The sequence below is a fragment of the Callospermophilus lateralis genome, chromosome 10 (assembly GCF_048772815.1).
Source record: "Callospermophilus lateralis isolate mCalLat2 chromosome 10, mCalLat2.hap1, whole genome shotgun sequence".
Lineage (NCBI taxonomy): Eukaryota > Metazoa > Chordata > Mammalia > Rodentia > Sciuridae > Callospermophilus > Callospermophilus lateralis.
In genome coordinates this window covers 98,786,567-98,805,421 of record NC_135314.1, presented here as the reverse complement: position 1 = coordinate 98,805,421, position 18,855 = coordinate 98,786,567, and the positions used below count along the sequence as shown (strand labels likewise).

Genomic DNA, 18,855 nt, shown 5'->3' with positions numbered 1-18,855 from the left:
ATTTAAGATGGATAAGATCTGATAGCACAAGTTATGAGGCAATGATAAAATTCAGTCCTTGATCTGGATTTTGATTTATGAATGTGTTTATATATTTATTTATCTGTTTATTTATTTTTTGTTACTGGGGAATTATTGTTACTCAGAAGTGCTCTACTACTGAACCCTATCCCCCAAATCTTTTCACTTTTAATTTTATTTATTTATTTCTTTTTTTTTAAATTCACTCTTCAGATGTTTCTTTCTATTGTATTGACTATTACACTTCTAAAGTTCTGAAATAGCCAACAGACCACAGAAAGACATTTCTTTAGGCTCCTGCTTGAAACCAATAGCTTCAACAAACTCCTGACCTTGATTCAGGGCCAATTACTTTTAATTTTAAAACAGGATCTCCTGAAGTGGCAAAGGTTGGCCCCAAATTTGTGATCATCTTGTTTTAGCCTTGTGAGTCAATGAGATTACAGACATGTATCTGGCTGAATGTGTTTAATCTTTGAAAAATCATCAGCATTTATAAAATATGCACTACTTAATATGTACATTTCAGGGAAAATGAAAGCAAAACAAACATTTTAAAATGCAATAATTCTATCCATACATACATGCCACACACATACAAACATATGTATTTCCTAGCTCTGACCACGAAGAGATTTAGAAATAATGAGGAATCAATACAAATATCCCTAGCATCCTGAACATAATTTTGCATGGAAAATCTGATTGAAAAGGATCAGATTTTCATAAAGAAGTGGCTGATAACTGCTATGGTTATGATCAACAGATTTAGAGGCTCAATAATGGATTTCTATTAGCAAAAGATAAGGAAATTTGATCACCCAAAGGAATTCAAAGAGCAAAGCAATGAATGGAAGACATCAAATATGTGAAAAACATAAGTTCATAATGTTGCTCAAAAGGGAAATTTGAAGAAAAAGAAGGAAGTTAACTACTTTGATAATTGGTAGATATAGGGAAATAAACATGCATTCTTTTCTCGCATGAACTCTGCACTGGGGTAACCAAGTAGTTGACAAGGAAATACCTCTCTTTATAGAAGCTAATCAATTGTAGATAATCAATTAAAAATCATAAAATTAATAATATACATATGTCTTGAGACCAAAAAAAATAATAATGGAGAACCATTTTAACAGAGAACTTATGACACTACATATGTATGACTTAGAGGTGACAAAAGACCCTGGAAAGTCTTGAGACTCAAACAGGGTTAAAGGCATGACGCAGTGTTGTCTTGTAGAATCTGAATGGCTAGTGGCAGTAAAGTAGGAACAATGACTATCCTGGGATTCCTGGAATTATGAAATTGCACAGCCTGAGAAATGTGTTTTATACTGCTACGAACTGCTTCACCCTTGACTGTAGCTGTAGGAAGAGAAATCTTACTTCTGAGTATGTATGCTGTGTCTTAACTTTTATTGATGAACTTTTATTGATGACTTTCTGGGAAAAAACAGAGGTAACTCTCAACCTGACTTTTCTTTCTTTCTTCCTTCTAATGTGAACTCTTATCTCATTTCATGGTATCATCCTTTGTTGGGAGCAGAGACTGAATTGTGGGTTTTGAACTATCCTGTGACAGGAACAATGCCTCTATTGGGAACACTCAGTGCAGTGCAAAGACATCACTTTGGGACTGCCCAGTTGCTATGGGGATGCCATGTTCAATAGGATGTTCTGTGCCAGTCACAGAGCTATTCAGTTCTTGATCTTGAGTTTCAGATGCCAGCTGATTAAGGGTAGAGTAGTAGGTACAAGTTGATAATCAAAATCAGGCTTCTAATACTCATGATCTTGCTTCTCTTACTTTGAAGAAACTTTCTCACAATAAATCCTTTTGATGTTTATACCTATATAATAAATGTGCTGAGCTTGTTGTAGGTCACTGCCTCTTTACCAGGGTTGTAGTTAACCCCCAAGATATAGCTTTTTTTCTCTATTTATGTGTCTGTTTGTCTTTTCTCCAGCCCCTCAGTGACCCTTCCAGAAACTTGAATTAACAGCCCTGCAGGTTGCAGCAATTCTTCACTCTGTTTAGAGAATTGTAAATTTTTATTGAGAATCTGCTTTCTACCTTAATCTCAATTGATAGACTTGAGAATTCCTGTCATATTACTTAGTTCTCCAAGGAAATTTAAAAACAATTCATTTTTCTGTGGTTTGGAGATTGAACCCAGGGCCTTGCCTAACCCAGGGTTAGGCACCCACTCTAACCCTGAACCACATCCCCAGACTCATAAACAATTTCTGATGCAAAAAGAGATAATGTCAATGGTGTATGCAGTCTATTTTGTGGTAATTTATCCTTTAAAGTTAAAAATGCAAGGTGATATATAAAATAAAACCTCCATACACTCTGTACATTTTCTAGTAACTTTCAAAAGCTACATATTTGCTAATAAAAACAAGTAAATAAAATGTAAATTTGCCTTTTGTGAAACGATTTGGATAACATCTTAATAATATCAAAATAATTGCATTAATTTATGGTAGAGTTATATTTATAATTTTTTATTTGTTTTATTTTTGTCATGTCACCTTCACTAATTACAACTCTAATCACTTGGACCAAGTACAAATAAAATAAGTTTGTCTATAGTATACTTTAATGCAAACATTAATGTTTAAACAGAAAATATTGCATGTTAGAATTAATTAAAAATAAATAACTTTTTTGATGTTTACTTAATTGCTTAGTGTAGATATATTCCATATATTTAATCAAGATCTGATGATGCCAAATAAAGTATATTACCATAGCATGTACATGGAGGTTTATATTTTTGAAATAAGATTTTTTTCAAGATAAGTGGAAATAGAGGCAGGCAGTTAAAACATGAAAATAATTCTTCTCACAATCATGAAACAAGTAAAAGGACTTTATTTTGTTTTATGAGGTATAGTTTTGTTCACAACTGAGCATTTTGAAAAAAAATCTTATTTTATCTTTGACTTTTTTCAAAACAAACAAATTATTTCCAAATATATAAAAGACTTTGAAGAAGTTTCTGAATGATGGTGGTTAACAGTAGAAATTAAATAAATGTGATAGCTTATATTTGTTTTATTGCTAACGTATTTTATGACTCAACTCCATTGCAGTGATTTTCTAATTTTTGCTACAAAAGAGAAGTAAAACAAGTTTATTGTGGCAATACTTCATACTGGCCTACTTCTGTAAATTGTCTCTAAGCTCTAGGGTAAAAAGAAGAACATTCATGTTTTTAAATTGGATACAAAAACGGTTTTTATCCTGTAACTCTTGTAGCATAAATTGTCAAATAGAGACTATTAGATGTATCTAAATGTATTGCTTCTTAGCAAATCATAAACACCCTCTCCCACCCCCGTTATCTACATTTACCTGTGGGTGAACTTATTTAGATTTTGAATGAATAATTTAGAAATTCAAAGTAAGTTGTTAAATATTCTCATTTTTCAGCAACATGGTTTTCTAGATAAATTCATAAATTCAATCCTGTTTCTTTAATATACCAGGTTTTTTAGAATGGAGTATAGTCATTCTTTGCTTCTGGAAAACAGAAAGAAAATAAAATAGGAAATTGAAAAAAAATGGAAAAAATAAATAATAAAGGAGTAGTCATGAAGAGTTGTATGAAGATAAATGGAAATAGAGGCAGGCAGTTAAAACATGAAAATAATTCTGCTCAGAATCACAACCTAAAGATGTTATTTTGCAATGTGTATAAAGGTTATTTTTGACACATGTTCTTTCTATTCTTGATATGATTAATATTACACTTTCCTACCTAAGATCCCATGCATGCTTTTTTGTGGTTACCTTTACTCAGTCAGCTGCATTCCTTTTGACATTAATACATTTCTCAACTTCAAATTTTAATTCTAGAATTAGCACCATTAATTTTATGAGTCTCTATGTTGTTTTACCTAGTCCAAATTATCAGCATTTATGGTTTTTACTTTTCTCTGAGTTATGAATGATTTTATCATTGACAATATTAATGAGAATACTATTGGCTCCATCATTGACCTGAAGGATTTCTAACTTCCAACTCTGAGAAGGACATTGACTCTACAATCTTCATGTCTGAAGAAATCATTTTCCTTACTGGCTTTTGTCCTGTACTTTATATTCCCATCTCTCATACATATTCCTTATTTCAGTTTTTCTATTGGGAATTTGAGATGTGCAGTTCCTAAAAGTCATTTAGGATGTGCTCTTACAGAAGATAGTCATCAGCAGTGGGTTAACTGTGGGAAGATTGCATTTATCATAATATTTACACACATGCTTCCACATTTTTATTTACTAACTTCACATTCCAATGTAGATATTTTTGTTCTGATCATAATTCAACATGGAAAATGCAGGGGGGAAAAAACAGACATTCTCTTCATCATGGAACATTTGCAACAGTTCTAAACATAGTTTCTTAAATGTATCAAGACTATTTTTGGAAAATCTCTTAAGCATTATTCAACACATTCACTCATCTCTCCTTAATAACATGTCTATCAAATAACCAGAGCAGGTCTCTGTGTAGTCATAACAGCTATGCCTTGAATAGAGCAGTCTATCCAAGCTCAAGTTTATATAGGAATAAAAAAGCAATTAGGGCTGGGGTTGTGGCTTAGTGGTAGAGCACTTGCTTGGCATGTGTAAAGCCCTGGGTTCAATCCTCAGCACCATATATAAATAAATAAAAGAAATGTATTGTGTCGATCTACAACTTAAAAAAATAAATTTCAAAAGGCAATTAACATGTTCTAAATCCTAGATGGTTCCTTTCATCATATTGTGCTGTGTTTGTGGTTTTGGCTGACATAGATTGCCCATACATAAAGGATTTATATCTACTCTTAAGTGATCATATTCCAAACTTGGATTCAAATTACAACATTCATACCCATTTTGGGCCTCTCTCTTTCTTCTCACTTTAAAATGATTTATTTTCAATAATCAAAAATTTTATTATTTCTTAATGGAAGTCAGAAAACCACAAACAAAATAAATAGAGAGTTTGTGATTTTTTTTTCTTTCCTAGAAAGCAGATGCAGCATTTTATATTTAGAAGTTGCAAATTCAAATGGCTTAATAGAGCATTGGCAGGTAAGAAATTGAAATGCTTCCAAAAATAAAGTTTATTTTTAAGCTCTGGAACTAAAGATATTTAAAGACAAAATACAATCACTATTATTAATAATAGCATTTAAATAGGTTTTAGCCAAATAACACATTTCTGGAAGTTTAAATCTACTCTTGGCCACTCTATTACTCATCTTGGGTACCATAAAAATACCAGAGATTGGTGGCTGAAAGAACAGAAATCTATTTCTTCACAGTTCTTGAAATTGGAAGTCCAAGATGAACATGGCATAGGGTTGGTTTCTAATGAGGCCTGTCTCCTTAGTTTTCAGATTGCTTTTTCTGTGCATTTTCTGGCAATTTCATTAAATATACCTTTCTTAGGTGTTGGGATTAGAATAGAGAGATGGGTACAATTTTTGTTTCTTTCTTTCTTTGTTGTTGTTTTTTTTTTTTTTGTACAGAAAAAAAATTGATCAGTCATATTTCTCCTACTTTAACTGCCTGGTGTTAAAGAGTGCTTAATCTGACATTATAATGTGGGTGTAGAAGATAGTGAGTATAGACAGCAAAGACTATAAGTCACCTTATAGTAGCCCAGTATGTATTCAGCAATAAGAAACCAGGGTATAAATAGATAGACATAGGAATTCATTTGTGGGGATAGAAATCTGAGTCTTGACTCTTTTGCTCATTATGCTTTATCTCTCAGTTTCACTCCTGCAAAAAATAAAATTTCATTGTATTAACTTCATGAAATTATTTTGAAGATTGGATGTGATGTCCATAGAATAGTAGTTTGTACATAACAGAATCAATAATTATTGCCATTTTTCTTCATTAGTGCTACTATTATATATCATAGTATCGTTTTATTATTATACTCTGGAATAGAATTTTTGAGAGCAAGATGTAGATGGTTTTAATACTTTTTAATTGTACTTCAATATTTTTATAATCTTACTCAATGTCATAAGTAATCCCACAAAAACACACCAAAGCCCATTGCACAAGTTTTTTTTTTTTTTTCTGAAAGTGTTTTCAATTGTATTTTAGGCAAAATTATTGCTTACATTTTTTGTAGGACTTAGTGGTTACTGATAGAAATGTTCTGAGATCAGAAGGAATCCCATTTTAATATTTGATTTAAAAGGATTAAGATTAGACACCTGACATAAAATACAAAGAGTACCAATAAATCCAGTTTATCAATGAAAATAGTTTTGAATTCAAGATTTAGTTTCAGAAACCATATCTGACATAAGGATTAGTGTAGCAAGTGCATAAGATCCTAATCTTTAAATTAATTCTTTTAAATTTTTATGGGTTTATTGATTTTTTTCTTCTTAAATCCTTGTCTATCATTTGATGGAACATGAAAAAATAACAGTAATTGGCTAATGTGTTTATGTGCTACATTGCTAGTGAAAAGTTTTGGCTGATTTAAGAGCTCCTCCTGTGCAGATTATAATATACCCAGAGTCATTTTCGGGTTGGTTGGCAATTTGAAGTGCTTTGCTGAATTCAAAAATTGTTATATAATCAGTTAGATGCCTTTGCATATGTTTTTATTTCACTTCAGTGAGCCCAAAGCAATTGTTTGAAACTGTAAAAGTGAGCTGTGTTTTCTTGATTACTTACCAACTATCGCTTTCTAGTCCCTCTACCTAGTTATAGCATTCCTCAGCTATCTAATATTTTATCTCTTAAAGCCTCTCTCTTGAGGTCAGTGTGTTGAAGAATGACCAGGTCCTAATTTTCCTGACATAATTCTCTTCTCTTTATGCAAATTTGGTGCTGAAGAGTATGAACTACAAATTAAGACAAACTTGGATTCAAATTACAACATTCATACTCACTAGGTATGTGTTCTTGGCAAGTCTCAGTGTTTCTCTCCATAAGTGATAAATCACAGAGCCAATATACTGACTTATATAAAGGTCTCAATATGGGGTATAAAAATTAAATACTAAAAAAATGGTGGTAAGCATTTCAAAAATGGTGGCATAAGGAATTCTGCAAACCCTCCTTCTACAGAAACAAACATAACTGGTGTAAATGATAAAATAGTCCAATTCTTTAGAGTCTCAAGACATTCTCTTAAGAGGATAAAAAAAATTAGGAAACAATTATTCAAGAAAATACTCTAAATTTTGGTAAGAACAATGATGTCTGTAACAACCTTTTTCATCACCTGTGCTCAGTGTGACAAAAAGTTGGCCAGTGTAAGGTGCAGTCAGAAACACTGAATTCTCTTCTCTTTCAGTTCCCAGTAGACAGCTACAGTTATCAGCCCAGAAGAGCAGGATACTGGTATTTCTTTTCTCTCTCAATGTCATGTGGGAAACATTTTAGTCCAGAAGAGAGAGGCTGAGAGTTGTGGGGTTCTCCTCATCCACACAGTCCTCACTCTGAGGAAAAAGGTAAGGTAAAACAAGTAAGAATAACAGACCCCAAAAGCACTCACCTCAGCTTGCTTTTGTGGTGGAGAAAACTGGGAAATGAAAGCCAAGAAGACAACAGACCTATCTAGAGGTCTGCTTTGACAGCAGGAAATCATTCTGAGAGAAGCAATCTAATGTCCACATATATCCCTGCAGATAAGTGACTCAAAGATTCTATATATTAATGAGGAACTCTATAAGAAAATATCTTTTTTATCCCTCCTTGAGGAATTTAACTTGATTTAGAAGATAGTCTGGGGAAGTGCAAGCTTAAGTGTGCTCTTAAAAATTAGTGGAAATTATAATGGTTAACAATTAAAAGAGATTGAAGCAATCATAGCAACAAACAAAACCATAGACCAGATAAAAGTTTAACAGTATAGACTAGGGGAAAAACAACTAAGAATAACACTGTTATGGGGTAGACTGCTCAGAAAAAACACCGAGTCCCAGCTTTGTCCGAATTGGAGAGTCTTTATTAGCCAGTTGGTGACTGTTATCTGCAGGACCCAAACTGTCTCTGCAAGGAACAGCCCTGAGCCTTAGTGTTTCAAGGTATTTAAAACCAAAAACTGCATCTGGGTTGGCAGAGCAGCAAGCAAGCAAGCAGGGGTACAGAAGTTGGATTGAGCCATTAGTGAAACAATGCAATGGGTACATTGGTATTTCCCATGGGACTTTCCAAAATCATAAGCAGAAGAGAAGTGGGTCAAAATGACCCTAGTTGGTTACAAGTTAAAGAATGGTTACTAATGTCTTGAAAATCAATCTCTGAAAGAGTACATTGTCCAAGAAAAATGGGAACCAAGGAGAGAACAATTTTACATTGTATAAGAATTGTCATTTTGTATTGCCAAACATGCTATGCTTAGCAACTATTGATAGGTACAGAGGTGGGGTGTTCCCATGAGAGAAGCATTTCTTATATAACACGGAGTCTCAGGGTAAGATGGAGTCTGTTTGGTCATAGCTCAAATAGCCTAGCCCATAACAAGCACTACTGGTATGCAGCAAGTCCTAAGAACTAGCTCACATAATACCATTGCAAAAATCCCCAAATTAATTGGATTATACAGTGGCACACTTTTTGCAAAAGGAGTTGCCAAAAACAATAGCACAATCAGATAGTAATCAGTGGATGCTGAGTGTTATACCAGTTGATGATTAGTTAGAAGCTTTTCAGAAATTACAGGAAAAGATACAAATGAAGAATCTAGTTAAAACTATGATTTTCCCTGGTGAGGGGTGGGGGTGCAGGAACTCAGGATGACTGCAGACTCTCAGTTTGGTTCTTTCTGAACAACGACATCAGAGTCTTCAGATTCTACTGGAGAACTTCACTTCAATGAAGTAATCTGACCAAATATATCAAATATATAAGCACTACAAATATATAAAATTATATACAATACAAATATATATATATATATATATATCTCCAAGCAAACAATAATGCCAAAAAACTCTTGAGTAGGGCTGGAAATACTTATATATATTTTAAGTTTGTATACCAAATTTTCATTTTTCAGAAAAATTAAGCAATGCATAGAAGGAAGAAAGTGAGATTTATGTGCATGAAAAAAATCAGATAAATGTCCTCATGAAACTTAGATGTTGTAAACAAGACTATAATCATAAATATATCCTTTTAGAGACTCTAAAGATAACTGGGATTCAAAAATTAAAGAAAGGTAATATTTTAATCAGATTTTTTCACCACTGAGACCAAAGAGCTCACAACAACAATTTTAAGGAGGAAATATTTACCTTGTAGCACATGATTTCAGAGGTGTTAGTTCATAGACAGCTAACTCAATTCTTTATGACCAAGGATAGGCATGAAATCATGTTGGAAGGGGTGGGCAAAGAAAAGAGGCTGGGGGCATAGTATGAGGTCAGGGGCGGGGAGAGAGAGAGAGAGAGAGAGAGAGAGAGAGAGAGAGAGAGAGAGAGAGAAAGAAACACTAGAGCTCTTCTCTCCAGGAAAAAATATGAACCCTAAAGGCCTAACCCAAGAACGCCCATCCAGGTACATCCTACCTGCATAGTTTCCACCAGTGAATTCTTATTATAAATTAATTAGGTTAAGGCTTTCATAACCCAATCAGTCCACCTTAACTTTCTTGCATTGTCTCACACATGTTTTGGGGAGACACATAATGGTAAATTATAATGTCTTATCAAATTGATATCTAACTAAAAATAGATTATTAGAAACTATGCACTACAAACACCAAAGAAACAAGAAGTAATAAAAGAAAAAGCAATGAAAGAAGCCTCAGGGAAATGAGGGATACTATTAAGCAATACCTTGTAAGTATAATGGGAATGCTAGAAGGAGAGAAGAAACAAATAGAAGCAAATGTTTGACAAGATTGTCTGAACATTATATCAAATTTAATGAAAAGTGTTAAATTACACACTAATACCTCAAAGAACTTTAGGAAAAATAAACATGGAAAGACTCATATCCATATAAATCTGAGTAAAAATGTTAAAATAAAAAGAAAAACCTTGACAGCAGAAAGAGAAAAAAAAATTCTCCATAAGAGGAACAATGACAGAATTAAAAAGGAAAGCAGATCAGTAGCCTAGCCTCTCACTTTACAATACCAGGACATGGTATTGTAAAATACAATTTAAATTAAAAAATAAAATATAATTTAAATTAAAAATGTAGGAAATGATAAGAACATAGCAGAAACTAGTATTAGAAACAGAAAATTAAAAGAAAAGTTGAATAATCCAAATTTGTTTCCTTAATAAAAATCAAAATGGAATAAATGTTAGCTATATTAATTAAGGAATAAAAGGTGGGGGGGAGACTCCATTATTAAAATTGGGAATAAAAAGGACATTACTACCTGCATGAATTAAATATATATATATATATTTTTTTTCTTTTCTGGAGAATACTGAGAATTTTATGCCAATAAATTTCAAAGTAGATACAATAGAAAAGTTTTTGAATGATACAAATTCTAAGACTGACTCACAAAGAAATTTAAAAACCAAAATAGATCTACAACACATCATGAGACTCAATAAATAATATTTTTTAAAAAATTGCATTGAGACAGGCAAAGGACTAGATTGATCCCTGGTGATTTTTATGAAGTATTCTAAGAATTAATACTGATCCTTCAAAATCTTTCTAAAAATATAGAAGAGATTCATGCACATTAAAAAATTAGCTATCTTTAAGAAATTTGAGATGTCCCATATAAAGACTATAACCATGTTATAAGTACTTATTTAAAACCTATAAATGTAACTGTGAGAATTACCCCAATCTATTAGGATAGCACTACCAACATCAAAGACATTACCAAAAAAATATATAAAATAATAAACAAGTATTTCTTATTAATACAGATGAAAAGATTCTGGAAAATATATAAGAAAACTGAATTCTCTATATGAAAAAAAATGTATAAATGCCATGATTCAGTAGCATTATCTAGCAATAAAGTATTGAACATATAAAACCCATTTAATATAATGTAACATATCAGTAAAATAATGGCGAAAACTACATGATCAAGCATTCACAAAATCAAACACCCTTTCATGATTAAAATACATGAACAGAAATAGGAGAGAATTTTCTTAGTCTGTTTAAGTCAACTTAAAAAAAATGCCATCATGAGACTCATTATCTATGATTTTAAACTGAACGATATCACCGATTAGATCATAACAAAAAAAGACATCCAATATCTACTTTTATTCTACCTTGTGCTGGACTTTCTAGCCTTAACAATTAGGCAAGGAAAAAATAGGACAAGGGGAAGGGAGATAGCAGTGCTATTGTTTTTTTCTTTTGGGTAATGATGAACATGCTCTGTTACATTGTAATGATAGGTATATAATACTGTGAATATACTTTATATACCTCCAATAATAAACTGTATTTTCATCCAATCTTTCAAAGTTTTTGATAAATCATTGAAAATAGCTAAGTTCAATCAAACATTAGTATGATTAAGTAATGATTCTTGTCACAATGAGTGATCTAAAATAGACAAAACACAACATATTCCTTTATATATTTTGAATTAAAATGAGAAAAAGCCTTTATGATTTGGATGTGAGTTGTCCCCCAAAAGCCCACATGTGAGACAAGGCAAGAATGTTCAAAAGAGAAATGATTGGATTATAAGAGTCTTAACCCAATCAGCGAATTAATCCCCTGATAGGAATTAACTGAGTGGTTATTGAAGTGGTAGGGTATGACTGGAAGTGATGGGCTTTGGGGTGTGGTATTGGAGTATATATTTGTATCTGGCAAGTGAAGACCTCTCTGCTTCCTCTTTGGCATGTGAGCTGGTTCCCTCTGCCACACTCTTCTGCCATAATGTTCTGCCTCACCCTGAGACCTGAGAAGCAGAGTTGGCTTTATATGGATGGAGACCTCTAAAACTGTGAGCCCTCAAATAAACTTTTCTTCCTCTAGAATTGTTCTGATGGGGTCTTTTAGTCACAGCAGCAAAAATGCTTAATAAATTAATAAGTAAGGAGGAAAATGTAACAAAAATGCACAATTTTTGCTACTAAAGAATCTTTACTGGTATATTAAATAATTCAACACCAAAGTGCATGAAAAGATATTATAATTCATGGCCTATGCACCTAGAGACCTAGGGAAAAAACTGGAGGTAAATTATAATAATAATTATATTCATATTTTAGTGACATTGTTTTTGTTAGCTGTTTTCTATTTTTCTCATTCATAATAGTTCTACAATTACAAAATATTTTTTTGTAATCAGAAACAAGTATTATTCTCTTAAAAAGAAGAGCCAAGACAAAAATATGATTTTTTAAAAAATGCAGCATAAAGAGTTATTAGTGTTTCCCAGAACTTGTCCATTCCCAAGAATAATTCTAGGTGATGGAAAAAATTAAAAATAAATAAAATTCATGCTGACCTTCCAGGGATTTACCATTTAGTAAAGAAGATGAGTTCTGTAGATAAATGTAACACAAGATTTAAATCCAATGTATGGTTGATTTTATGTACTTGTTATATGTGCATTATATATGTTTCTCATAAGCCACAAGCTCTGGGATAGCTTTTCAGATATTTGTCTTTCTTACAAGGAGGTTTTGTGAAAAATGTGATTTTTTTTTTTCAAATCTTGGCATGCTGTTGATAAGAGGCATAACAAAATTTATCAATCTTGTGAAAGGAAATAATGCAAATGAATATTCTGGAATTAAAGAAATAAAATTGAGTTCATGAACTAGGACAGAGAAAGATAAGACTGGAAAATAAGGTGTATAATAGAAAATGAAGATCAAAGAGGGAGATTTTGTTGATATTATCATGGATCTATTTTGATAAATCAGAATTAAGTTAGCAGGGAGTATGCAGGAGATAATTTGGGGGCAGCCATGAGAGGAGAAGAGAAAAGGCTTTACAGAATACATAGGAAAATGGTGCCTACCATTGGGGCTTACACAGGATAATAGAAGGAAGCATTCATTAGGTCTTGTTTATCTCAAGAAGAAATTCAGAGTTTTGTAAGTAATGAAATATACTCAGTGTTTTCCAGTAAAGAGAGTTTTGATGTGAGCAAATTAGATATAGCATGTAGTGTACTCTATTTTAATGTGCTATCTTCTTGTGTATCCCACCTATTAAACTTTTGAGATGTACAGACCATAAAGGTCTGTGTGGCATTCAATAAACATTCACTTTAAAAATACATGAAAGAAAGAAGGAAATGTGTAATGCAAATTATTCTTTGAAAAGATTTACTTAAAATTTAAGTTAAATAAAAAATAGTGAAGGACAATCAGGATTTAAGAAACCATATCTAATTAAAGTTTGTTTTTCTTTCTTTTTTTCTTTTCTTTTCTTTTCTTTTTTTTTTTTTTTTGTGTGTGGGGGGGTACCAGGGATTAATTTCAGGACGTTTTGCCCATTAAACCACATCCCCGGCCCTTTTTTGTATTTTATTTAGAGATAAGATTTCACTGACTTGCTTAATGCTCGCTTTTGCTGAGGCTGGCTTTGAACTCATGATCCTATGTCTGATAGGTGTTCAAATATTAGCCCAGTGTTTTCATGCTAAATGTATTCTATATGCACAGAATAGTGTACCTCACCATAAAATTTTCTGAGTCACTAGGTTTTGGTGCCCAAGACTTTTCCCCAATAACAAATTCCTAGATAATGCCAATAGTGATGAATTGGGGCAGGAAAGATGGTGGAAGAAATGGACATCATTACCCTAGGTACATTTATGACTGCACATATGGTGATGCTACATTGTGTACAACCATAGAAAGGTAAAGTTGTTTTGGAACTGTGTATAATGAATCAAAATGCATTCTGCTGTCCTATATTCCTAATTAAAATTAATTAATTAATTTAAAAAAATGCTTAGTTGGGGACACACTATGAAAAGCACTAATTCAGGACCATTTTTCCATTATCTCACTGATAGTTTTCATTAGCAAACTTTAGCAACTATAAGTATACTGTTTCCTGTATTTCATGAAAAAAATTGGAAAAAAAGTGAATATTTTTGTTTATTGAGAAGTAGCCTAATATAGTGAAAAGAGAATTGATTTTTGGCTCTAGGAAGACTAACTTCGGATGCTACTAACTTTGGATGAAGTCCATGTTGGACTTTCTCATGGATTTCAACAAGTCACTGACCTCTGAGTAGATGTCACATACTGATTCTAAGATCATCATAGCAGTATGTAGATGTCACATACTGATTCTAAGTTCATCATAGCAGTATGTAGATGTCACATACTGATTCTAAGTTCATCATAGCAGTATAGAGAGTGGTTAGTGACAAGAGTTCTGCAATTAAACAGACATCTATTCATTCCTTACTTCTTGCATAATATAGCATGTGACCTTGGAAACAATTATTTTTTTTCTGAATCTCAGTTTTTATACATATAAAAATGCTTAACATTTTGTGTTACTGTAATGATTATAAGAGATGATATACAAAATGCTGGAAATATTGTTTAATATATAAATACAAATTTGTTAAATTTTTTTATTGACTCTTCAAAATTTTCTCTCTTTCAAAAGCAAAAGAAATTCTTACATACAAAAAAGATCATGCATACTAAGCTTTAATCAAGGATTGTCTATCCACTCATGTCCCATGTTAATTGGGAAATGCCTAGAATTTTCCCCTGTTGTATAATCCAATTAAAACAACAGGAATTTTTTTGGTTCAGTAGAAAAGTGTAATATGTGAATTTAGATATATTATATGGAAGTGAAGAGAGGATGACTAAATGAGAATAAGCAAAGTCTATTTATTCAGAGATTGAATATTAGCAAAGGAGTCTGTCACCATAATTTTAATTTTGGCAGAGTAAAAGGCAAGCAGAGGAGTGGGAAAATTTTGTAGTGAAAAAGGGAAGGTTGTGAGTATGCTGAAGTTGAATTCCATTCATGTATAGCAGTTGGCTAGCTGGAAGTAGGACATTATTTTTGGTTAGGGGTACATATTTGTCTTTGCTTGGGCATAAATTTAAAGCAGTGAAAAATTTGGGGAAACAGATTAATCAAGTTTTGTCTTTTGGAGATAATTGTTACAGTTTTTATCATTTGGTTTCCTGGATTAGTGTCTATAGAAAATAGAGGAAATCCCTACAAGTCTGAAATTAGGTACCAGTCTGACTGTCTGAACTGGATGGTATCAACTATATAAAGACTTCATGTTTTAAGACGTATTTCTGTTGCCCTTCTCACCTTTGTAAAAGAATGATACAAATGTGAAGAGATTGTGGACACTCAAAAAAAGATAAACTGATTAAACTTGTGAGAAGGCAATTGGTTGTACCTTTTAAACATTTTGAGTTAGAGTTTTATTGCAATTTCTTTACCTTCCTCCCCTCTATAAAATACATTTTATAGATAATGTAGTATAATTCAATGTCAAAAAAGATGTATTTTTATTTAGCCTGATGAGTTTTTTTCTGGTAAACATATCAAAGAGTCACAGAACTGAATTAAGAAATGTAAAGGACATGAAATAAAACCTCACTTCTGTGGGGAAAAAACATATGATAGAATTTCTTATTACAATGTTGTTTTTAAACATGTTATTGCCAATTTCTAAAATAATGCAATAACTTTTTTCTAAAAATTTCTTTTTCAGATTTTCAAATGGCCCAAATGAATAAAACTGTTCAATCAAATTCTTAACTGTATAAAACAGATATATATATATTTAATTCACACATTGAGTATACAGTTTTTAAAGTGTATAGCTAATTGTTTCATTTCCACCCTTTCTTGGTGAATCATTTTAGACTAATTTCTTGGACACTCTTGGCAATATCAAGTCTGATTTCATTCTTCTTTTGTACTTTGTAGAAACATCTGTGGTTGCCTTTGCTTTTAGCATTAACTTAATTTGCTGAAGGTCTATCTATACCTAAATATAGCTTAGAGAATTATTTTAATGTGTTCATCCCAACTTTTCTAATTGAGACTACTTTCTTGCTACTTAAATTTTTTTATGTATTTAACTCTCATCTTTTTTTTTTAAATTTTGTGACCTATTGATAAAAATTAGAAATAAAATGGATCACTAACATTTTACCATTTTTGCTAAGACTATGTAGGGTGGAAATGTGGCTCCATCTTTCACTGTTGACCATACAGAAGTTGTTTAATGACACTGTGTTATCATTGTGTTGTCTATAAAGTAGGCATAATAATAGAAGCTACCTCATGCTCTATATTAAAAATGAAGCTAGTTAATTACAACAATGCTTAGTGCAAAATAAGTGCTAATAAATGTTCTAGTACCATATATTGTAAGAAAAAGAGTAATTCAATGAATAATTATAGTAAGTGCCCCACGTTTCATTTTAAACACCATGCTATTTCCTATTATTTAAAATGCAAATAATGCTAGAACTTAAAATAAATCCTATGTAATAATTTAGCAGAAGAACACGTGGAACTATTTTTTGAGTTCCATTGTGTTGTATTCGTTTCTGTAGTTGATGCTAATTATTTATTTGAACAAAGATAAAAATTGGAAGTAGTGTTGTCATTATTATAAATGTAGAACATTTATAATAATGTTCTACAGTTCTAACCAGTGAGGGTTCAGTGAAAATTTCAGATCACCTCAGGATTGAGAATAACAAACAATGAATGGGTAGACAGAGAGTTCAGCATGGAAGCACAGAGAAAGCACTGTAGTTAAAATTATAATATACAGTTTCATATCTTACATATGACAGATTATTTAATATTTGTCATCTTTAGTTTTCTGGAAAATTGGGGAAACACAACATATTTATTAAGTATTTTAAATATGTGAGTTTTAACTCTTTTTTCTCTCTCTTTTTAGTTATATGTAACATTCATTTTGACATAACTATAAAAGCATGGAATGTAATTTGCTCTAATTCAATCCTCAATATTTCCCCCTGTTCTCTTTCCTCTACTCTGCTGATATGTATACTGTTTATTCATTTATTTATTTATATTTTTAATTTTTTTATTTGTTCTAATCAGCTTTACATGTTAGTAGAATGTATTTTAACATATTATACAACACATGGAGTATAACTTCTCATTATTTTGATTATAAATGATGTAGAATTACATCAGTTGTGTAATAATATATGCACATAGGATAATAATGTATGATTCATTCTCCTATCATTCTAACTCCCATTTCCCCTCCCTTCTCTTCACTCTTTTTTGTCTTATCCAAAGTACTTCTAGTTTTCCTAACCTACCACCCACCTCCCTGTTGTGAACTGGCATCCTATATCACAGAAAAGAGTCAACCTCTGGTTTTGGGGGATTGGCTTATTTCACTTAGCATGATTATCTTCAGTTCCATCCAATTAATGGCAAATTTCATAATTTTGTTCTTCTAAATGGATGAGTAATATACCATTGTGTATATATACACCACATTTTCTTTATTCATCATCTGTTGAAGGGCATCTAGTTTGGTTCCACAGTTTAGCTTTTGTGAATTCAACTGCTATAACATTGATGTGGCTGTGTCACTGTAGTATCCTGATTTTAAGACTTTGGGCTATAAACTGAGGAGTGGGATAAATGGTTCAAATGGTGGTTCCATTCCATGTTTTCTGAGGAATCTCTAAGGCTTTCCAGAGAGGTTGCACCAATTTGTAGTTCCACCAGTAATGTATGGGTGCACATTTTCCCCCACATCTTTATCTATTGCTTTTATTCTTCATAATCACCATTCTGATTGGTGTGAGATGAAATTTCAGTGTAGTTTTAATTTGCATTTTGCTAATTTTTAGAGATGTTAAACATTTTTTTTCATATATTTGTTGAACAATTATAATTCTTCTTCTGAAAAGTGTCTGTTCATGTCCTTAACCAATTAATTGATTGGGTTATTTATGTATTTATTTGTTGGTGTTAAGTTTTTTGAGCTCTTTCTGTAGACTGGAGATTAATGCTTTATCTGAGGTTCAGGTGGCAAAGATTTTCTCCCATTTTGTAGGCTCTCTCTTTACATCCTTGATTGTTTCTCTTGCTGAGAAGAAGATTTTTGTTTTATTCCATCCCATTTGTTGATTCTTGATTTTACTTCTTGTGCTTTAGGAGTCTTATTGAGGAAGTCATTTCCTAAGCCAATATGATGTAGATTTGGGTACTTTTTCCTTTTATTAGACTGACAGTATCTGGTCTAATTCTTAGGGCCTTGATCCATTTTGAATTGATTTTTGTGCAGGGTGAGATATAAAGATTTAATTTCATTTTGCTACATATGGATTTCCAGTTTTCCCAGCACCATTTGTTGAAGAGGCTATCTTTTCTTCAATCTATGTTTTTGGCATCTTTGTCAAGTTAACTCTTATTTATGTGGGTTTGTCTATGTCTTGTACTCTGTACTATTGTTTTTTGTGTCTATTTTGGTGCCAATTCCATGCCATTTTTTTTATATAGTTCTGTAGTATAATTTAAGGTCTGTAGGTCTGTAGTTCTGTAGCTTTCATTCATAGAGCTTTTTCCTCTGTTTTATTAGATTAATTCCCAAATATTTTCATTTTTTGATGCTATTGTAAATGGGGTACTTTTCCTAATGTCTCTCTCAATAGATTTATCACTGATGTATAGGAATGGATTTTATTTATGGGTCTTAATTATATATGCTGCTACTTTGCTAAGTTCATTCATGAGTTCTAGAAATTTCCTGGTGGAATTTTTGGGTCTTCTAAGTACAGAATCATGTCCTTGGCAAATAGGAATATTTTGAGTTCTTCTTTTCCTACTCATATCCATTTGATTTCTTTCTTCTTTCTAATTGATCTGGCTAGAGTTTC

At 32.0% G+C, this 18,855-nt stretch overlaps 1 non-coding gene across 1 annotated transcript; it reads right to left on the bottom strand.

Moving 5' to 3' along the window:
- Nucleotides 1-232: 232 nt before the first annotated feature.
- LOC143409051 (small nucleolar RNA SNORA2/SNORA34 family) lies at nucleotides 233-369 on the bottom strand. The gene has a single exon (XR_013092565.2). It is a non-coding gene; the product is annotated as a small nucleolar RNA SNORA2/SNORA34 family (small nucleolar RNA).
- Between the last annotated feature and the right edge of the window lie 18,486 nt (nucleotides 370-18,855).